The sequence below is a fragment of the Cebus imitator genome, unplaced genomic scaffold (assembly GCF_001604975.1).
Source record: "Cebus imitator isolate Cc_AM_T3 unplaced genomic scaffold, Cebus_imitator-1.0 Scaffold92, whole genome shotgun sequence".
In the NCBI taxonomy this organism is placed as follows: Eukaryota; Metazoa; Chordata; class Mammalia; order Primates; family Cebidae; genus Cebus; species Cebus imitator.
Window position 1 is genome coordinate 7119995 of NW_016107407.1, and position 23805 is coordinate 7143799.

Below are 23805 nucleotides of genomic sequence, written 5' to 3' on the forward strand. Positions count from 1 at the left end.
AGGTTTGCAAACAGCATCATGTCAAGGTGTTAGCATCAAAGGTGACAATATATTTCACCCCATCACAACAGAGTTGTGAGGCTGAGGTGCAGCACACAAGGAAACAAGAAGCTTGTGAGCTCTTGGGTCTTAACATGGTTTCCTTGGACTCTTCTGGTCAGTGGCCTCATTTGGACTTCACCAAATCCACAAGACAGGGCAACCCAAAGCTGCCTCCCAGTGGAAACACCCATCTTCCACCATGCTCGTCAACAGCTGTTTGTGTCTTCTCTCTATGAGTCAAATATACAGGAAAGCCAACTTTGTGAAGAACATAAAGACTTCTCTCCAAAAAAAAAAAAGTTAAATTAAAAAAAGAATTTATGGTAGAACATTATCCATTTGCCAGATCTATAAAGACACCAAGAAGCCCCAGCTTGGGAACACATACCACTTGGTTTATGGGAAGAAACAATGAGATACCTATCTTTATTTTCAATAAGTAAATATTTAAAAGAATATATTGCTTGTGTATATTGCTCTGTCCCAGCTGGAAACAATAGTTGCAAAATAGTCCATGAGCAGCCACCGAGGAATGGAGAGGAAATGAAAAGGAAGCCACAGGGCTCCACTGCGGTGCAGCCCGTGTCCCTGAGTTATTCCTTTCCAGGAGGAGAAAAGGAGAAGAAAGGACACACTTAAGGGACGTGAGCGTGCAAGTGTGTCATTCCCTAAAGCCTGTAGTCGCCGGGGCTGGGGAGCTGTGCCTCCAGAGGCTGTCACTCGTCTGACACTTCCCCTCTTATTGCGACAGGCAGGTGTCCATCAGGGACCACATCACCAAGGGCCCTGGGCTAGAAAGATGAGAGACCACCTTGGGGTGTAGAACATGAAGACTAGTGTTTTTCTTCTGTGGACAACTCCCTTCCCATCTCTGAGATAATTTTCAGCATTTCAAGGTGGGGGAGCCTTGTGCTGAGCGATCTGGCAGCTCCCAGAGAATCTGCGTTCAACTAGTAGACCCATCCATATGGTGAGACCTCATCTAAACACAGAATCACCCCTCCGTAGACACCTCCATATGGTGGGACCTCCCCTAAATACAAAATCGCCCCTCCGTAGACACCTCCATGTGGTGGGACCTCCTCTAAACACAAAATCGCCCCTCCGTAGACACCTCCATGTGGTGGGACCTCATCTAAACACAAAAACACCCCTCAGTAGACACCTCCATGTGGTGGGACCTCATCTAAACACAAAATCACCCCTCCATAGACACCTCCATGTGATGGGACCTCATCTAAACCCAAAATCGCCCCTCCGTAGACACCTCCATATGATGGGACCTCATCTAAACACAAAGACACCCCTCAGTAGCTCGAGGACCCAGCCTGTGGTCAGTCCGTCTGGGTTTCTCAGAAAAAGAGAGAGAACGTGTTTGTGTGTGTGCCTGCGTATGTGTGTCTGCGTGTATGTGTGTGCGTCCACACATACATTTGAGTTATGGAGAGACAGACAGCTCTGTTAGAATGCCAGGCTAGTTTCCTCATTATTATTATTATAGTAATCATAATACTTTTCTAAGACTAGAAAAGGAAATAAAAGGCATACGAATTGGAAAGGAAAAAGTAAAATGGCTCCTGTTTGCAGATGTCATGATAATCCATCTAGAAATCCCGAGGAATCTACAACAAAAGTAAGCAGCAAACATGATTCCTTTCATTATTCCTGTTTCCCTGAGGTCTGTTCCTCAAGCTCTCTGAGAATTCCCAGAGTCATCCGGTCTGGACCCACATTTTTGCTTTTAATTAGAGGCCTTTCTTGCTGTTTGCTCTGACTCCGCTTAGGGGGAGAAGCTCTCCTGGAGCACCAACGGCTCCTCTCCCATCTCCTTGAGCAGAAGCCTGGGGCCCCATGCAGAAACTCCTGCCTCTCTCTTCTCATGCTTCCTTCGGGCTTTCCTAGAGATCAGGGAAGGTCGGCTGAGGGAGAATGGGTGCAGGGAGTGACCAGGAACTCAGTCTGTACTCTCACTTCTATCCTGGCTAATTTCTGCCCAAGGCTACTGGTAGAACAACCATGTGCCCTCTTGGTGATCTGGGGACCCCCAGATCCACCACACCTTCCCTCCTGCAGGGATGAAGGTGAATGCTTGCATCCCCCACCACAAAATTCATGTGTTGAAACATAACCTGCAGTGTGATGGTTGAGAAGGTTTCAGGAAATGATTAGGTCATGAGGGCAGAGCCGTTGCAAATGGAACTAGTGACCTTATAAAGAGCAAGATCCTGTCTCAAAAATAAGTAAATCAAATTAAATTAAAGGGACTAGTGCCCATATAAAGGGCATTTTGGGAGGCTGAGGCAGGAGGATTGCTTGAGATCAGGAGTTCAAGACCAGCCTGGGCAACAGAGTCAGACCCCATCTCTACAAAAAATTTTTTAAATTAGCTGGGCATGCTGGTGTGTGATATAGTCCCAGCTATTTGGGAGGCTGAGGTGGGAGGATCACTTGAGCCTGAGAGGTCGAGGCTGCAGTGAGCTATGATCGCACTGCAGTATTCCAACCTGTGCTGTACAGCAAGATCCTGTCTCAAAAATAAGTAAATATAAAATAAAATATTAAAAAAGGGACCCCAGAGAACTGTCTTATTCCTTTCCGCCATCTGAGGGCCCAGCAAGAAGACGGCCACAGGAAGCAGACCCTCACCGATACCCAGTCTGCTGGTGCTTCCGTCTAGGGCCTCCCAGGTGCCAGTCTATGGTACTTTGCTATAGCAGCCCCAACAGACTAAGACAGCACTCTAATGGTCTGAGCGCCCGGTGAGTCTGGGAACCAGGTTCTCCCGGGAGTCCTGGGCCTAGAGTCCAGGCTGTGCTCCCACTCGCTCCAAACCACTTGGCACTCACCACTGGGACGGTTTCTGTCAAACTTGTGGCCAATCTGGCAGCTACTGTGAAGTCTGGGAGATTGCTTCTCAGACATCTGGTTCTAGTTTCAGCCTTTCCCCACCAAGGACCGCGACTGGTACGTGCTGAGTTCATGGGCTCTGTACTTGCCTCTCCCGAGGGCAGAGTTCGAGTCACACTCCAAACTCAAGGACATTGCATGCTGTCTCTTCACCCAAGGCTCATCCAGGCTCTAAGACCTTTATGCACCTTTACTCCCAAAGCCTCTTGGTCAACACAGATACTCAGAATAAGTTGACAAACGAAAACACACCTTGGTTCTGTGGTCCCAAAGACACAGTTTGGCCAGGGTGTGTGTGAGGAAGTGCTAATTGTTTATGAGCGTAGAAGGCATGGAAGACATAAGCACAGTCCAGGGCCACACCAGGGTCTCCTGGTCTAGTTCTTCCGCTTTCAGTGACAATGTAATACTTATAACTTGGTCAAAGCAATTTTATATTATTCATTATACTTTATTCTAAAATAGGTAAGACTGATAGAGCAGGCACCACTCATGTATCACTTAATGATGGAGACACATTCCCAGCAGTGTGTCATTAGGTGATTTTGTCGTGGGCGAACATCGCAGAGTGTACTTACACAAACCAGGGCGGCAGAGCCTACGACACCCCTAGGCTATATGGTACTGCTTCTAGGCTGGAGATCTGTACAGCAGGTTATTATACGGAATACTGTAGGCAATAGCAACACCATGGCAAGTATTTGTGTGTCTTAACATATCGATATAGCAAAGGTACAATAAAAACACAGTATTATAATCTTGTGGAACCACCATCATATGTGATCTGTAGTTGACCAAAACATTGTTATGTGGTGGCATGATTGTACAGTTCTTAATTGGACATATGAGTAAATCAGTCATCTAGTGATTCAGTGACTCCTAAATGTTGATTGATGAATAGTGAAACCAGGATTAGAACTCTCACTCTGGTCTATTTCCACTATGTTGCAATTTCTGCTTTTCTGGGTTATGTAAGCTTTTGACTTTTATATTACAGTGAAATAGAATTATCTTTGTATCAGGAGTGAAAGGATCCATGAAAATTGTATGCTTAATTTGATGTACATGTAAGATCCTCCTTATGAGGTGACTTATAGCTTTCATGATGTTTCAAAGGGGGCCTGCGTAGCCAAAAAGGTTAAGAACGCTGACTTGGTGTGTTATAATGGGACTGAGGTCAAGTCTAGTGTGACTTTTCTATGGATTGTAAATAGGGGAGTCCTTCCTGGTTGTTAATACCCAAAACCCAGAGAAGATAAATGTTGGGGATGGGAATAATCGTTTCATTTCTTGGAGCCAGAGAGTGTTGGTGAGGCCAGCTTCCGGAGAAGACTGTACACATGCTCGTAGCTCCACAAATGCAGACTCATACAAGCTTAGAACCTTACGTAGATGAAGGAGGAGTCTTGAAGATCATTAAACCTGAGGGTCTGCAATCTGGCTACACATTGGAATCACCCAGGGAGCTTCAAAAGATATCATGCCTGGGACCAACCCCCAGGGATTTCTATTTTAATGGTCCTAAGCTAAGACTCTGGCTTCTGTATTTTTTTTTCCCATTTATTTATTTTATTGCATTTTAGGTTTTGGGGTACATGTGAAGAACATGCAAAATTGTTGCATAGGTACACATGTGGCAGTGTGATTTGCTGCCTTCCTTCCCATCACCTACATCTGGCATTTCTCCCCTTGCTGTCTCTCCCCAGCTCCCCACCCCCCACCGTCCCTCCCCTATATCTTTAAAAAGTTTCTTAGATAGTTCTCATGTACCAGAGTTGAGAACCACCAATCTGCTAAACCAGCAGTTCTCAACCTTGGCTGAACATTGAAATCACTTAGGGAACTGTAAGAAGTCCTCTGACTTGAATCTCAACCTCAGATCTCCTGATTTAATTTGTCAGGGATGTACCAGACATCAGGAATATTAAAAGTGACGCCAGAAGATTTCCATGGGCACCCAAATTTGAGAACCACTGTTGATACCTAACCCAATACTTTGTACTGCAAAGAAAACCAAGCATTAGAGAAGAGACCTAAGGCCATAGGGCCAAGACAGAACCACTATCAAACACAGGATCCAATTCTAGACCTGGATTCTCTGTGGCCGTGCATGGAGTTAACTTAGGCAGTTCCGAGTGTATCTGAGACAGGAAGCTTGTAAGGAACAGGCCTTGCTTCTCTCTTTGATTAGAGAAGAAACCTATTTTTCTAACTCTATACCTCTGGGGTGCCTTGTCAGCCTGAGAGAGTGTATACAGTTAATGTAGCTAAGAGTGGTGTATAGTTAATAATAGCCTACATTTAGTGAGCATCTACTACCTGCCAGACTTGTCTTAAATACTTTATTACTCCTGGTGATCTTTGATTATGGGTTAGGAAAGAGAAGCACTTATCAATTAATATGCCCAAATTACCAAAGCTAGTATCAAAATGCAGCTTTCAATCCAGAACCCGGTTTCTTAAACACAACACGTGGCTCAGGACTCTGTTCTATACTGGAGGGGAGAGATGGCCAAGGAAAAAACTCATGTTGGGATAAGGTTTTGTTTCTAAGCAATTCTGGGAAAGGAAGTTGGTGAGTGACTAGATTTTGTAAATGTGAAGTGGTAGGGGTTTAGAGGCGCACGTATTACAGAATGAGGGTGATCGCCCTTTGTTCTGGGTGGGAACGGGAAACTTGCTGAGAATTCCTTTGGCTTCTCTGCTTCCTGGAATTTCACTCTGTCTGTGGGATAATAGGACTAGATCTCCTGCCTCAAAGCTCTGAGGACCCAGATTAAAGTGTGAGTTTGACTTTGGGGTCTCCCTTCGTCTTTTCCGTCCTTTGTGCCTTCTCCCCTGAGTGTGTAAATGTACCTGTGCAGGGGAGACACGGAGAAAGCCAGGGTTCCACAGCACGTTCAGTGTCAGGAGTCCAAGTGTGAAGTAGAAAGCTGGAAATAAATCACCCTGATAGGGAAGTCACCACTGGTCAACTGTTAGAACGCAGGCCCTTGGTGCTAACACCGTTGTTCTACATTACAACTACAAGCACTGGGTCAGGGAGAAAATCTAGGGTAACAGAGGGGGCTACAGGGATCTTCTTACCTCTTCATACCACTCCTCTGTGTAATTTTTCAATGTCTATTGTGACTCATTCAGCAAATATCCATAGGAACAAAGATTAAGATTTATAGTGACATCTAACATTTTTGTATTGGGCTCTGCTGTTTACAAAGCCCTTCTCAAGTTTTCATCTTTATTTCATCCTTGCAAATATCGCAGGACCAGCATAACATCTGCTTGAATGGGCAGACATTGGGAGCCAGTGGACGCCAGGGGACACACAGGAAGCAAGCCGCAGAGCTAAAGCTGGAACCTCAGAGCAGATCTCCTGACACCGGGTCCCGGACAGCTGTCCACCATGACCTTGATTTCAAAGTCAGTATCCCTCTTAGTCTGTTCAAGTTCAGGTGGATGGACCGTCTCAGCCCACGGACAGGGATAGGACAATGTTCATGAGGGAGAAGATTAGGAGAGCTTACATCCAAACAGAGAGGCCAAGCATTCTGGCAGTTGCATTTTTTTTTCTTGCCTCTAAGAAAGACCAAAAAAGACAAATCTCATCTCAAGCCTCTTGTGTCTGATCTTTGCCCCTCACTGAAACACTCTGAAATGTTGTTTTTTTTTTTTTCCTTAGGAGAGTACTTGCCATTGTGGAATCTATTTGAAAGACTAAAGCTGTATTTGTTGTTTTGCAGCTTATAGGCCAATGTCCAAATATTTTCAGTGAAAGAAGTGAAATAAAAATCTGTACCAGAATCCAGTCATAGAAACCTCTTGGCGCTTACATCAACTCTGTAAGAATGAGAATTGCTTCCAATAAACCCTCCTTCCCTCCCTCTTTCCCTCCCTCCCTCCCCCCTCCCCCCTTCCTTCCTTCCTTCCTTCCTTCCCCTCCCTCCCTCCCTTCTTTCCTCCCTCCTTCCTTCCTTCCTTCCCCTCCCTCCCTCCCTCCTTCCCTTCCTCCTTCCTTCCTGCCTGCCTTCCTTCCTTCGTCTCTCTCCTTCTCTCTCTCTCTCTCTCTCTCTCTCTCTCTCTCTCTCTCTCTCTGGAATGGTGGAAACATTATGCAGTAAATGGATGGCATACTCACAAAGGAATAGCGTAAGTAGGCACCATTTTCTAAAGGGTGTTGTTTTTCTGGTCTTCCCATGTAGGCACCTCTTAAAACCAACTAAATGTGGCCTGAGAGGGACTTCGTACTTCTATATGTGAGTCCTTGTGAACTAACTGTAACTTAATAGGTAAACAAGACTGAAAACCTAACTTAGGAGCACGTGCCTGTCACACTAGCTGAGTCCTGGCCAATCCCAGCAGCCGTACTTGAGCCACTCGTACACTGCTCAGTGTTCAAAACGTGTTCAAAGAAGACAAACGCCGGGCTCTAAGCAACCTAGCTGTTTCTGTGCCTCACTTCCGATTTCTGTAAATCACTTTCCTTTTTTTAGGCACCCCTGGAGTCTCCCTGAATTTGCTGTGATTCTGGGGGCTGCCCAATTCACAAATTGTTTTCTTTTTCTTGCTCAATTAAATTTCATTAAATTTAATTGTCTGAAGTTTTCTTTTAACACAAATTTTGAGTGAATTTACCTACTCCTTAGCAGCCCCCTCTCCTTCTTTTGACTTGGGACCTTAGAAGAAACATTAGAAGCTTCACTGAGAAGAATTGCACACACTCTGAAACGAATTATATAGTATACTAAATATATATGGTAAAAAATGACAATAGCTAAATTAGTTACTGTAGAAACTACCAGTTTCTACTTTGGTATTGCCTCTGAAGGTGCCTGTCTTGGCTGCGTCCAGACACTCTTCCTGAATCACACTTGATCCGTGGCACTGCCCTGATCACCTTCTGCTTCTTCTCTGATGCATGTCTTATTGATTTCCTAATTTCAGAGTTCTAAGTTGAACTGTCAGCAGGTGCTGAAAGTTACGTCTGTGTAATACCCAGAAGCATTCTGTCCAAAGCCACAGACTTCATCAACTCTCTTATTGCCTTGTCAACTGTGTATTGGAAGCAATTATAATTCTTATGCAACTGATAGAAGCTCTGAGACATTTCTGTGACACAGACTTCATCAACTCTGGTATTGCTGAGGATTTTCTGTTTCTAATTGGTACAAATCACTGCAAATTCTGAAACTTCTGAGTGTATAAATATGCCTACTCATGCCATTGGTCAGATGCCTGTAAAGTTTCTCTATAAAAGAGCCTGAGGACACTGCAATGTCACCAACATGTCTCTGATGGCTCCAAATCTAAGTAAAAAAAATTACTCTTCCTGTCAACTGTTGCCTAGGACACACACATGGAAACACACACACACACACACGCACACACGTAATTCAGAAATCATTGCCTTTGTCCACGATTGTTTGCAAAGTTCCACTGTGGAAGTTGTCCCTTGATTGCAATAGATGGGGTCGGATCTGCCTGTGTTCCACAGAAAGCTACATTGCTGGCATTTTTTGCTTCATTTTCACTCACTTGTGAGTAATGATGAATTATTCAAAAACAATTGACAATGATAAATTATTTTTATCTAGTTTGTATACATTAATGTTGAAAAATTATAGACAATAATTAAGTTTTCAGATATGTAAACATTTGCCCTGTATCTGTCTCAAGTTCTAGATGCTTGCCTGCTTGTGTCTTTCTCACTGTGAGTCCGAGGGTGCAGTGGATGCCATCCCGATGCCCACGCCCCAGGTCTGAGTGAACCCTTCTCTCCACTGCTGGGAGGGCGGCTGCCTTTGGCTCACAGCCGAGTTCCCCTTGGGGAACCACTCTCAGCCTACAAGTTGTGTGTCCAGGATTTCTCCCTTGCTTCCCTGTCATGAGAGAAGCCCAGTGGCAAAGGGAGTGAGGCAGATGGGGTGGGGTTTATCAGCCTGGCCCTGACACCCTAATTTGTGACAACCCTGCAGGGCCCCCTCAGGCCCAGCACTTCCTGTTGGCACAGCTGAGGCCTCTGTCACCACCACGTCACAGCCCAGATTCTCCCCACCCGCCCTGCTCCTCTCGGTCTCTCATAGCCCTGGTATGGTTCCCCAGAGTTCGCTCCCAAATAAACCCTTTGCACACAAATCTCCATCTCAGAATGTGTTTCCAACCCATGACAGGGTGGAAGTCTATCCTTCACCTGTGTTGTATATAGGTCAACCTGATTATATGTCTCTGCTTTAATTTTATGTAAAAAACCAATCCATTTAAGTTATTTGGTTGTTTTCCAATTTGAGGTGAGTGCTCTCAGCTTTAAAACCTATGCCCTTGAACTCCATGTCAAAAACTCTTCCTTTGGAAAGGCTTATACCTTGCTGGTGGGAATGTAAATTAGTTCAGCCATTGTGGAAAGCATTTTGGAGATCTCTCAAAGAGCTGCAAATGGATCTACCATTGGATCCCGCAATCCAATTACTGGCTACATATATAGGCAGAAAATAATGCATTCTACCAAAAAGACACCTGTGCTTATATGTTCACCACAGCACTACACACAATAGCAAAGGCATGGAATCAACCTGGGTGTCCATCGATAGTAAATTAGATAAAGAAAACATGGTACACACATACCATGGAATACTATGCAGCCATAAAAAAGAACAAAATCTTGGCTTTTGCAGCAACATGGATACAGGTGGAGGCCATTATTCTAAGAGAAATCACACGGGACTAGAAAATCAGGTACTGCATGTTCTCACTTATAAAAGGGAGCCTAATCTTGGGTATACAGGGGCATCAAGATGGGAATAGTAGACGCTAGAAACTCCTAAAGGAAGGAAAGAGAGAGTGGGGCTGAAAAACTTCCTGTCGGGTACTAGGCTCATGACCTGGGTGACAGATTAATAGAAGCCCAAACCTCAGCATCACGCAATATACCTTTGTAACAAACCTGCCCATGATTCCCCAGAATCAGAAATAAAAATTATAATTAAAACATAAAAATAAAATAGGAAGAAAGAAACTTTTTATTTGACTTCAAAAATGGACACTCCAGAAATAGAATAAGATGCAGAAAACGAAGTGTTCTTGGATTGCACCTCTACACAGCTACGTGACAAATTACATAGCCCAGCTCCCCGGAGACGTCAGCTTTCCTCTCTGCTATTGCCTGGGAACTCAGGCCCCCCAAAAGCAAGTGGCCTGAGGGACTGCAGGCGGAACGCCTGTGCGGTGCTGGCCACGCTGGATCTAGGAAAAGTATCCCTCCTAAAGGAGCTTTCTCTCTCTATGGCAGGATTTTGAATTTTTTTCTATTAAGGTGGCATCAACTAAGGTTCTGGTCCTTACAACCTTTGCTTAGAGAGGAGCTCCTCCGTAGACTCAGTCCTACAGCAAAGGAGCAGAGAGATGATTTTAAAATGTTGAAACTGAAGGCGAGGAGGAGGCTGAGTCCCTTCGTGTGTTCTCTGAGCCTGCTCACAGTCCGTGGTTTATGAGCGGCAGCCGGGACGTGTTTGGGGAAGAAGGTAATACTTGACTAAATTGTCGTCCTGATGTAAACCTATAATTTAAAAATTATATATCTATATTTAGAGAGCAAGTCAAAACAGGAAACGCATTCCCAATGTGGATAAAGCTATTTATGCATTAAAATACCTACTGTTATCATAGTAGACTTGTGTCCCTATGTTTAAATAGAGAAACTCTGAAAAGTACCGAGAGAAAGAACAAAGGAGTCAGCTGACTGGCGCTTCTGGATGGGGCTGTGGATGCTCTCCCTGGGTGGCAGGCATTCTCTCTTCTCTGTCCTTCTTGTGGGAGACTGTGGTGCCCATTGCTCCAGGCACAGGGACACGGCAGCCACAGAGCGTGAGTTCAGGCAGTCACAACAGAAAGAAATACGTATTTTAATAGGGAAAAAAGGAAGGGGCAGGAAAAATTAATCTAAAACTCATCAAGAGCCAGCGGGGAAGGAAGGAATCAAAAGTGGGGCAAAAATAAGATAGCACTCCTATAAGCCCTTTAACTAATGATCCTAAATTGGTTCTGTGCATAGATTAGGCCCCTCTGACAGGGGCATCCAGGCAGAAATTGTTTTTGCACGTATTCATTGTGAATGAAACATACTTGCATGCAAAGAAGGATAAGAAGTAACTTCTGCTCTTAGAGAACTTACCTAATTCGGGAGACCAGGACACACGAAAGTCAATAGGTGGGTGCGGGGACTCACGCTTTCAATCCCAGCACTTTGGGAGGCCGAAGCAGGAGGATCACATGAAGACAGGAGTCTGAGAACAGCCTGGGCAACAATGTAAGACCTTGCCTCTACAAAAAAAAGAAAAGTTTACCCAGGCTTGTTGACGTGCCTGTAGCTGCAGCTACTCAGGAGGCTGAGGTGGGAAGATGATTTGAGCCCAGGAGATTGAGGCTGCAGTGAGTTATGATTGTGCCACTGCACTCCATCCTGTGAAAGGAGTGAGATCCTCTTACAAAAAAAAAAACAAAAGGAAAATAAAACTCATGTAAAAGCCTAGCTTGTGACAGTAAATAGTATTAGAAACAATGACAACTGTGCTAGGAGAGATCATCTCTATTTTCCAGGGCCCAGGAATTGTCATCCTCAATTGTTGTCTTGGAGAAAGAGAATCAATGAACAGAACTGCTCCTGGGAACATCATAAAAAGCCTCTTGTTTGTCTTTCTTTCTTTTTTTTTTTTTTTGAGATGGAGTCTCGCTCTGTCGCCCAGGCTGGAGTGCAGTGGCATGATCTCGGCTCACTGCAACGTCTGCCTTGTGGGTTCAAGCAATTCTCCTACCTCAGCCTCCCACGGCTGAGATTACAGGTGCGTGCCACCACACCTGGATAATTTTTGTGTTTTTAGTAGAGATGGGGTTTCACTATGTTGGTCAGGCTGGTGTTGAACTCCTGACCTCGTGATCCACCTGCCTCAGCCTCCCAAAGTGCTGGGATTACAGGAGTAAGCCACCGCACCCAGCCCATAAAAAGCTTCTTAAAAAGTAATCAGGCCAGAGTGGTGTCTCACTCCTATAATCCCAGCACTTTGGGAGGCTGAGGCGAGTGGTTCATGAAGTCAGGAGTTCAAGACCAGCCTGATCAACATGGTGAAACCCCATCTCTACTAAAAATACAAAAATTAGCCAGGTGTGGTGGTGTGTGCCTGTAACCCCAGCTACTCAGGAGGCTGAGGCAGGAGAATTGCTTGAACCCAGGAGGTGGAGGTTGCAGTGAGCCAAGATCGCACCCCTGCGCTCCAGCCTGGGTGACAGAGCGAGACTGCATCTCAAAAAAAAAAAAAAAAAAAAAAAAAAAAAAAAAAAAAAAAAGTGGTCAAAGACAGGCCGACCATCTCTTTTCTATTCCAGAGCCTTTTCTAAGGTTTCAACTGATGAGAAAGTGGCTGGAAGTGTGAAGGCTGAATGCACACCTGCTCCACCCCAAGCAGCTCTGGTCGTCATCAGATGGCGTGTTACATTTCAATGAAGGAGATAACTTGACTATCAACGGTGCTTTATGCTACATGAACTCTTTTATCTTTGGCCTTGTCAGAGCACTCCTCATTGTGCCTTGTAAATAGCAGGTACACAGTAAATGTTTACAAAATAGTGAATAAAATTTTTAAAATGTGTTTTTGAATGGGCAGAAAGTGGTGGCTCATGCCCCTAACCCCAGCAGTTTGGGAGTGCAGGGCAGGTAGATTGCTTGAACTCAGGAGCTGGAGACCAGCCTGGGCATGAAATGGTGCTCGCAGACCCCGTGAGGTTGGAAGCCACGTGTGGCCTTCCTTCCTTTCCCTTGACTTTCTTTTTTAATCTCTTTATAGAGCACCCATCCAGTACTAAACTTTTTCCCAGGCAATGTTATTCCTTTAACAGGACAACTTTGTCTTTTCTAAAAGAAAGAGATTCCAGGCATTCCGTGTGCATTCTAAAAAGTGAGATGCGGAGACACGGGAGGAAAATGACTTTCAAATAAGCACATAATGATCAAGTAATCTTCTCTACCTTTCACGCTGAGAACAGCCACAAATTTTTCATTCTTGAGAATCTTGTTCCCAAATTGACAGTGCTACAAGAAGTACCCTCTTAATTATACTTTTCTTCTTAATCAAGCGGAAAGAAAAACCGTCATAAATAAAAGACAAGTATTTTCTTTTCTAGTGAAGTGTGGAGCCAGGACCCCCAGCATTCTTTCCACAGAGAGAAATTCATGCGATCGAGCACAACACTTAGATAGAAGGACGCTGTACACCAACCAGGCCAGTTTTTAAAAAAATCATTGAAGAAACCTAACATGCACTTAAAAAAGAAGAGGCATGTCATATTGTAACATTCTAAACTTCTAGACATATATTAAGTGTGCCTTTGTGAAAATCTTTCAAATGGCCAGGCACAGTGGCTCACGCCTATAATCCCAACACGTTGGGAGGCTGAGGCGGGTGGATCACCTGAGATTGGGAGTTCAATACCATCCTGACCAACATGGAGAAACCCCATCTCTACTAAAAGTACAAAATTAGCTGGGTGTGGTGGCGCATGCCTGTAATCCCAGCTACTTGGGAGGCTGAAGCAAGAGAATCGCTTGAACCTGAGAGGCGGAGGTTGCGGTGAGCTGAGATATCATCACTGTACTCCAGCCTGGGTGACGGGTGAAACTCTGTCTCATTAAAAAAAAAAAAATCTCTCAAGTATATAATTAAAACAAATCCTAGAGTCTTGATGTCTTAGGGTCCTCATGTTCAGCGGCTGCCATTGGCATGCTGAACCTGGACAGATTTCAAAACGAAGACTATTCCAGCAAGGTTTTCACATATTGAGTGGTCATTAAGTAAGGAACAAGTAGGCCTGGCACCGAGAAAAAAGAACATCAGTTTCTGGGAGAAAACGCCAACTCTAGTACAACATTGTCACTAACCGTATTGCTCAAGGCCACTATGGTCTTTGCAGCACCTCAACTCAGTGCTCGGGGCTGGCATGATGACAACAACCGTAGCCACAGTGACATAGATACCAGGAATGATGCTTTTAAAAACTTCACGTTTTACTTCAATAGCATTTGGGGGTACAAGTGGTTTTTGGTTAGATGGATGAATTGTACAGTGGTGAAGCCTGAGGTTTTAGTGCCCTCATCACTCGAGTAGCGTACATTGTATTCAGTTGTGGTGTTTCATACCTCACCCCAGCAACCCTCCTCGTTTCTGAGCCTCCGGTGTCCATTATAGCGACCTGTATGCCTTTGCATACCGTATCATAGCTTAGCGCCCATTTATATGCAAGAACATGCAGTATGTGGTTTTCTAGTCCTGAGTTATTTCACTTAGGATCATGGCCTCCAGGTTCATCCAAGTGCCTGCAAAGCACATTATTTCCTTCTCTTCCTGTGGCAGAGTAGTATTCCATGGTGTATACATACCACATCATCTTTATCTACTTATTGGCCAATAGGCACTTAGGTTGGTTCCGTATCTTTGCAACTGTGAATTGTGCTGCCATAAACATATGTGTGTGGGTGTTTTTTTGATATGACTCTTTTCCTTTGGGTAGATACTCAGTAGTGGAATTGCTGCACTGAATAACAGATCTACCTTTAATTATTTAACAGATCAAGAGAGGTGTTCTAGACCAATAATCTCATTTATCCATCCCAATGATCTTGGTATGTAAGTTTTACTTTTCCCATTGTACAGGAAGAAAACTGGAGATCAGAGAAGCTGAGTAACTCAGCTAAAGCCATTTAGCTGGGGAAGGGTTGAGGCAGGATTCAAACCCAGAGCTCTTTGATTCAAACGTCTGGGTGTTCCTGTGTTATATTGATTCCAGAACTTTTAACTTCAAAGAGGGTGGGGCTTCAGATCTTTGAGTGCATGGCTTTGACCCATGCTGGGACACATAACCGCTCTTGGTGAAAACAGCATGCATGCAACCAGTATGTTCAACCACGTTTAGAGGGAAATGATTTTCCAAGGAAAATCACTACAAAATAAGATGAAAAGGTGGAAACCTTGAGACAGTCTTTGAGGGAGGACTTTGAGGGATGTAAGAAAGTTATTCATGGCGGCGATTTTCCTAGAGTGGTTCCGAGGGAGAAGCCCAACACTTTTTTCCATCTCCTCCAAAAGAGTTCACGTGAAGGTTTAGAACAACATCAATAAGCACGTTTTATGAAAAGGCCTTGTTTTCCCTCATTGTCTATTCATTCTTATTAAGAATGCTGAACATTTAATATTTTCTAACCTAATTGGAGAATAACATGGCTTTTTTTTTGCCATTAAAGTCACTCACTGTGACGTATTGCAATAGCAAGCTGGTATTTTATGTGTCATTTTTCCAGCAAAATAAAATAGTCTGGCTTGCTCCATAAGAAATTATTAAGATAATTCTTTTTCAAGTGAATATTAATGCCTCTTGGACACTTTGTGTCAGAGAAGGAAAAAAAGGTTGTAAGTACTTGAACTAGTTTTTCTTTTTTGTAGCAATTCTAGTTCCCGTTAGTCATGCCTTCTAAAATGTTCACTGTTGTTATCATTGAACAGAAAGTCACTCTACCTACAGGTATTTATTTATTGTCTACTAAAAATCACTTTAATGAGTATTATACCCTGTCAGCCTGTTATGTTTATGGTGAATTTCTTATATTTCCTGTAATTCTTCTGGCAATTTTCTCCCCAGAGCATCTATTTTCCCTCATGAATTCTTCAAAACCCCTGGGAGGCCAGAGTGTGCATATAATTTCTTCTTATTCGAAAATACTGTTTAGAGTTTTGCTTTGAAATGGCTCTTAGAGCTAAATGTTTAGCTCCCTTAAGTGAGCCTGCAATAAACACTGTTGAATTCTCTCGAAATTATCTCAAAGAATTACCTGCTTATCTGGAAGAACCATCAGTGTAATTTTAAGGGATTTTGTTTTTATTCTGCAGCCCCGAGTCTTTGAACTTCTCTGCTTTAATTTTTCAGTCTTTCCACAGGAAAGACTGCTGCGAATGAGCCCTTTGCAACCCTTTTCCTCATAAATGCTGAAGAGAGTGTTTTTGTTTCTACTTTGGTACATGTGATTCCAGCTCCAAAGGAAGCAAGATTTCCAAGATTCGGACAGTTTAGTCTGGAAAGGAGACTCGTTAAAAGGAGTGTGATTAAAAGCTACTTAGGGTTTTGAGAATGCTTGTGAAAACTAAATGATCCATTTTTGACCTTTCAAAAAACTCAACAAGGAAACACTCCACAAACTAAAGGAACGGTAGGCTTAAATCCAAGTATAAATTTCTTATGCCACTTTCAGAGGTGGGTACTCTTATTAACCGTATTTTACAGAGAAGAAAACTGCGATGCAGAAAAGCCAAGCAACCTGCTAATGTCATAGAGCTGCAGCAGCGAAGTAGACATTCAAATGCGCTTGGCTGGATCCTGGGCCCCAAGCTTTTAAACATGTGATTAAAACATCAATATTTATATATTTAAGACATATACATATTTTAATTTTTTTAATCTTTATTTTAAGTTCTGGGATACATGTGCAGAACATGCAGATTTGTTACCTAGTTAAATGTGTGCCATGGTGCTTTGCTGCACCTATCAACCTAGGTTTTAGGCCCCACATGCATTAACTATTTATCCTGATGCTCTCCCACACCCTGCCCGGCCGACCGGTCCTGGTGTGTGATGTTCCCCTCCCTGTGTCCACGTGTTCTCGTTGCTCAGCTCTCACTTATGAGTGAGAACATGCAGTGTTTGGTTTTCTGTTCCTGTGTTTGTTTGCTGATGATGATGGCTTTCAGCTTCATTCACGTCCCTGCAAAGAACATGATCTTGTTCCTTTTTATGACTGCATATTATTCCATGGTGCATATGTACCACATTTTCTTTATTCAGTCTATCATTGATGGGCATTTGAGTTGATTCCGTGTCTTTGCTATTGTGAATAGTGCTGCAGTAAACATATGTGTGCATGTGTCTTTTTAATAGAATGATTTATATTCCTTTGGGTATATATAAAATAGCAAGCTTTTAAATGTTGTGCTCTATTTCTTTCCTTTTTTTTTTTTTTTTTTTTTTCTTTTTGAGGTGGAGTCTCGCTCTGTTGCCCAGGCTGGAGTGCAATGGCGAGATCTCAGCTCACCGCAACATCCGCCTCCCAGGTTCAAGTGATTCTCCTGCCTCAGCCTCCTGAGTAGCTGGGATTACAGGCGCGCACCACCATGCCCAGCTAATTTGTGTATTTTTAGTAGAGATGGGGTTTCACCATGTTGGTCAGGCTGATCTCAAATTCCTTACCTCGTGATCCACCCACCTCAGCCTCCCAAAGTGCTGGGATTACAGGCATTAGCCACTCGGCTATTGTCCTCTCTTTGTAGATGATCATTACTTTTGAACACTAGCGAGCAGCTACCATGAGGGTTTTTCAGTTAACAATTGTATCCAAATTGCGTAGCAGTCTTTCTTGCTGATCGTCTAGTTCACAAGGCTAAGCAGAGTCATGGTGCTGTCTAGGATAGAGCTTGGCACTGCAGTGGGTCAGGAAATGCCATTTTTCTGCAGGTATCTTAGTGCCGCAAAGGAGAGGCACCAGCAGATAAGGTATAAATCCTGCCTATTCTAAGTGTGTGATCCTGGAAAGATTATATCATCTCTCTAAACCTACTTCTTTATGTGTTAAATAAAGATATAAATAATAGCCTGATGTGGTGGCTCAGGCTTATAATCCCAGCACTTTGGGAGGCCGAGGTGGGTGAATCACCTGAGGTTAGGAGTTTGAGACCAGCCTGGTCAATATGGTGAAGCCTCAGTTCTGCTAAAAATATAAAAATTAGCTGAGTGTGGTGGTGCGCACCTGTAATCCCAGCTACTCAGGAGGCTGAGGCAGGAGAATTGCTTGAATTAGTAGCCTAGGCAACAGAGTGAGACTCTGTCTCCATAAAAAAAAAAAAGATATGAATAATAATGATCTCAGAGGATTCAGTGGGAGATGGAGTGAAGGGTGATTATTTTTGGAAGGCAAGAATGATGATGCTGGCAGGTGAGCAGTGGAGACGGTAGAGTCGGGGATGTTTTCTTCACTGTTGCCCATATGGGATTGTTGTGCAGAGGGCTATGATGGTTGTTCAGATTGTCCTACAGGATGGATTTGCAAAGACTAGTGAGAACAGTTTTCCTAAGTTCTTTTGTTCTTAGAGTTCGTTGAGTTTTTTGGATCTGTGAGTTTATAGCTTTCATCCAACTTGAAAATTTTTGGCATTATTTTAAAAAATAATTTTTCTGTCCCTCACTTTCTCTTCCTCTTCATAGACTACAGTTACAACTATCTTAGTTTTCTGCTCATTTCCTACCACTCACTGATGCACTGTCAATTTTAAATTATTGTATCTCTTTGGTATTCCATTTTGGATGGTGTCTATTGGCATGTCTTCAAGCATGCTAACTTTTCTTCTGAAGTATGTAATCTGTTGTTAATATCACTCTACATATTTTCATCACCGACATTGTAGTTTTCACCTCTAAAAGCCTCATTCAGGTCTTTTCAATACTTTCTATGCCTCAACTTTATTTTTTGATCTAGGGAATGCAGATGAAATGACTGTTCTAATTGTCATGTTCTGCTAGTTGTAACACTTGTATCTGTTCTGGTCAATTTCGATTGATTGATTTATCTCTTTACTATGTGTTATACTTTTCTGCTTTTGTACATGCCTGGTAATTTTTTATTGTAAGAACTATGAATTTTACCTCATTGGACTCTGTACATTTTTGTGTATCTATAATACTCCTGACCTTACTTCTGGCATACAACTATGTTACTGAGAAACAGTTGGAACTCTTCAGGTCTTACTTCTAAATTTTGTTACTCAGAACCAGACCTACTTATTACCCACTTCTGAGACAAGACTCTTCCATTTTGCTGTGGACTGACTTGTGTCTTTCCCGAATTCATATGGTGAAGTGCTAATCCCCATGTGATTGTACCAGAGATAGGGCATGTAAGGAAGTGATTAAAGTTAAATCAGGTCATAAAAGTAGAGCCCTGATCCAGCAGAACTTGTGCTTATAAAAAAGACAGAGACACCAGAGGTTGGTATCATATGAGGACACAGCAGGAAGGTGGCTGTCTACAAGCCAGGAAAAGAGCCCTCACTAGAAATTCAGCCCTGCCAGAACCTGAATCTTGGTCTTAGCAGCTTCTAGAACTGTGAGAATATACATTTCTGTTGTTTAAACCAATCTGAAAGCAAGGTGTGCCTGCCTCTGCCCTAATCTTGGTCATTAAAAGCCCATCGTGTCTTAGATGGTTTTCTCTCTGCTCTCCTGGTCTGTCCTCCACTTTTAGACACCAACTGCCTTGCACTTGGGGAAGACCCCTCATACTTTGTGAGGATCTCTCTAAGCTATCTGGTCCCAACATCTAACATAACCACCCATGAACTTGGTGAAAACCTACATTTAAAAGCTGATAAGTGGATAGGGCTCCTTGACATTCTAATTTTACACATTATATCACACACATCCATTACAATTTTCTTGCAAGTTTGAAGGATTTCTTCCTACCAACTAGATTTCTCCTGTCCCACTGATTCTTCTTGGTTTGATTTTTAGGGCAAGGGTGGCAGACTGCTTCTTTTGACTTTCTACATCATAACCAGAAACAGTGGTCCCCTAACCCTTCCTCATAATCCTCTGACTCATCAAAAATAACAAGTGCCTATTTCTGTCATAGATGACATTCCATCTCTCACTGAGTTTGCCTGACTGGCCTGAGGGCTGGGAGGGCTGACATTGAGAATGGGGGATTTCCAGATTTGGAAGGAAACTTCGGGGTCATCCTGTCCAGGAGGTTTCTTACTTGAGCTCTTCTTGCTCGGGCTGTCTCACACCAAGCTGCTTTTCTGTGTGTGTTTTAGTGTCCATGTGTCATCTTCATCATGTTTGACTGCAGCTAACCTGGTGATTCCCACCCTACTGTGGGCTCAACTTTTTTTTCTCCATCTGAATTTTGAACATAAGCGCAAAACAACATCTAGAAAACTTCCTACGTGCCCAAGCAACTGTGTTTGGTCTGGCCAACACTTTGAGTTGGGACTTAGTCAGTGCCATCCTCTTATGCAAAGTGGATCTATCTATCTGAATTCAGTATCCCTGGTCTTATGTGATGACAAAGTGACTAAGTGCTTGACTTCAGTTTGGAGTTTTATTTATTGTTTTGTTGTTGTTGCTGCTGTTATTTTTAACCGTGTCCGTTTATTTTGGTTTTGTTTTGTTTCTCACTTGGTAGCCTGTTGTGGCGATAAAAGTTTAAAGGAAGCCCAGCTTGTAGTTACAGAAAAACACTCTTTAATAATGACTTTTTACATTATTAAAAGCAGGACCTATACATTTCTGAATAATTTGTCATTTTATTGGCCAAGTGGAACTGTACTATCGTTAATGCAGGAGAATCACTTGAACATAGGAGGCGGAGGTTACAGTGAGCCAAGATCGTGCCACTGCACTTCAGGCTGGGTGACAAAGTGAGACTCTGCTTCAATTAAAAACAAAGAGAAAGTCATTTGCTAAGAACTGGGATTATCTGGCAGCAGTAATATAGCTACCATCATATAAGAAACACCTGTTATGTGTCAGGCCCTACAATTGGTGTTTTATTTACATGATCTCATTGAAACTTCATAACACCCCTAATTAATAGGTTTCAAATGATTAATTACCTCAATTCACCATCTCAGAAGCTGGAAGCATCCCAAGATGACAGAGCTAGTGAGCATGTATGCAATGCCTGGGGTGCCAACCCCAGAGACTTTCTCTGAGGCCAGACTACCTCCTGCACTAGGGGCAAATTTTTCTCCTCCTTCTTCCCCCCTCCTCTGCACAAATGACTCCTTAATCCAACAAGATTCCTTTCCCATCCTGTTCTCTCAGAATCCAGCCCAATGCCTGCCCAAGGCAGATCAATGGCACATTAGCCACATCCTCATTTCTGAGCTTCCTCTACTCTTCCGTTATCACTCGGCCCTGCATTCTGCCCCCACACTAGGTATATTCAAGGAAATGCTGTTGTAGGAGTTATTAAGAAATTATTTTAGGCAGATAGAAAGGAAAAGGTGTCCCTGGGAAGTTTTCTTTTTTAAAGCAGCTCTTAGAGCCAGGCAGGCAACCTTTCATATTCAAATGCTGGCCATTGGAAACTGGGTCCACCCAAATATGGCTATTCCCAACATTCTGGCCCTTGCCCCGACATGTTCCTGGCAACGTGGCTGCTCCCACATACCCCACATACCCCGCCATGATGTGTAGAACATCATGGCGCCTTTATTTGCATATTAAAAGACTAGGGTGGGAGGGCCAGCTGTTTCACAAGCTACATGAACGACATGCCTGATCAAACAATCCCCTAAGCCCTCTATGTGTACCTGGCTGGAATCCACGGCACTTGGGATTTCTTCTCTTGGCTTTGGAGCCCCTGCTCCCTCTGTCTCTGTACAGGGGAGCTTCTCCTTTTTGTCTTTCCCCTTTTTCTTGCCTATTAAACTCGTCACTTCTTAAACCCATTTCACGTGTGTCCATGTAATTTTATCTAATTCTACTCGAGATGAAGAACCTGGTGTTCCTCCACTCATCAGAGCCATATCAATGTGGGCCTGGTAGAGAAGGGAGAGGGCAGAGAGGTAGTTCCTTGATGTGAGGAGATGGGATGCAAGCTACCATCATTTGAGTCACTACCTGGGTAGACAAAGGCCGTGGAGAACAGAAATCAGAACAATGATGATGTTTGGGATGGAATAGAGGGAGCTGGGAAGGACAGGTGGAAACTTCTAGGGTGATGGAAATGTTCTAGGTTCTCTTTGGAGTATTGATTATTTGGGTACGTTGGTCCAAACTATAGAACTCTACACTTAAAATCTATTGGCCAGGCACAGTGGCTCATGCCTGTAATCCCAGCAATTTGGGAGGCCAAGGAGGGTGGATCACAAAGTTAGGAGATCGAGAACAGCCTGGCCAATGTAGTGAAACCCCGTCTCTAATAAAAATACAAAAATTAGCTGGTGGTGGGCGCCTGTAATCTCAGCTACTTGGGAGGCTGAGGAAGGAGAATCACTTGAACCCAGGAGGCAGACTTTGTAGTGAGCTGAGATCACCCTACTGCACTGTAGCCTGGGTGACAGAGCAAGACTCCATCTCCAGAAAAATCAAAAAACAAAAAACAAAGAAACTGTCTGTAAGGTCTTTTAGGCCGACTGAGAGTGCCACTGACTACGCCATGTTAACCCCGGTGGCCTGCATGGACACTCCAGATGGGTTCCTGGAAAATCTAAAGTAACTGGAAGACCATGAAGAGGGGAAGAAATGATCAACCCCTGCGGCACCTAATTAACTTTGAGACATTCTCCATTGTTCCTTATTCCTGCCCCAATTAATAAGGCAATTGGACTTTGTAACCGACCTTGGTCAACCTCGTGACTCCAGACCCTACGACCCCCTCCCAGCTTGCAAAAACCGCCCAAACCTATAAAACCAAATCCTATCCCACTGCCCTCTGCTGAGTCTCTTCTCAGACTCAGCCCGCCAGCACCCGGTGAATAAACAGCCATGTTGCTCACACACAGCCTGTTGGCGGGGACTTCTTCATTTAGAGCTCATGTTTTAACACTATTTATGCATAAAACTATACATCAATAAAAATTTTATTATTTATTTTTGTGTCTTTATTTATATATTTTTAGAGATGAGGTCTTACTCTGTCGCCCAGCCTGGAGTGCAGTGGTGTGATCCTAGCTCACTGTGGCCTGGAACTCCTGGGCTCAAGGGATCTTCCTGCCTCAGCCTCCCAGGTATCTAGAACAACAGGCACGTGCCACTGTGTCTGGCTAATTTAAAAAAAAAAATGTTTTCAAAATGTGGGTCTTGCTATGTTTCCCAGGCTGGCCTTGAACTCCTGGCTTCAAGTGAGTCTCCCACCTTAGCTTCCAAGGCATTGAGATTAGACATGTGAGCCACTGATCCTAGCCCAAGATATTTTAAAAATATATTTTTAAAAGAATGCAGGTGCTATGGCACCCAGATGACTACTTTCGGATGGCATGGTTTTGCCTTTGACAGCCTGCTCCCATCCTCGTGCAAACCACTTGCACCAATTAAACTCCTGAGCTAGCTTGTGACCCCTGATCCTCATTAAAAGAGCTTTACAAGCTTTTGGGGAGTGGGGTTCAAAGACACCAGGCCAAAAAAGACCCACGTCCAAGACCACCTGAGTTCCTAAAAAAAGGGGGCACAGTACAGAGGAGGGACTGGGGCTCCTACAGTGGACAGCCTTTGCAAAAGGTGCTCTGGTCCTCGTTATGACCAGAAGAGGGAGGGCAAGGGCTGTGGGCCAGAGGACTTCCCACACATCTGGCCACTGGACTCTAAGTCTCCAGCATTCCCTACTACTTCCCTTCTGTGAAATGCTGGTTCTCTAACCTCAGAGGCTTCAGGCCCTTGGAAGGAGTAAACGCCCAGCATTGTGATACTCCAGATAAAGCCACCCCCTGACTCCTGGCAAGAGTGACTCCAAGGAAGCTGGTGCCTCGGTGCCGAACTGTGACACCGTGGGGTCAACCCTGCTCCCGAGCAGTGGAAATTCCAGAAACACCCGGTCCTCGGCCCTCCTCTCTCCTACCCCTCTGCCCACCATCTTGGCTTGCCTTTGATCTCAGCATGAAAAACTCGGGCTCATTATAAACCTGTTGATACTCTGACAAGAGCACAGACAAAAGTAATTGATGATGAATTTTCGACGGCCCAGCCCAGCTGCCCAGCAGAACCTGAAGCATAGTCAGAGTGAGTCACCAGCTCCGGTAACGGGAGCGTGCTGCGGGCCGTCGGGGACGTGGC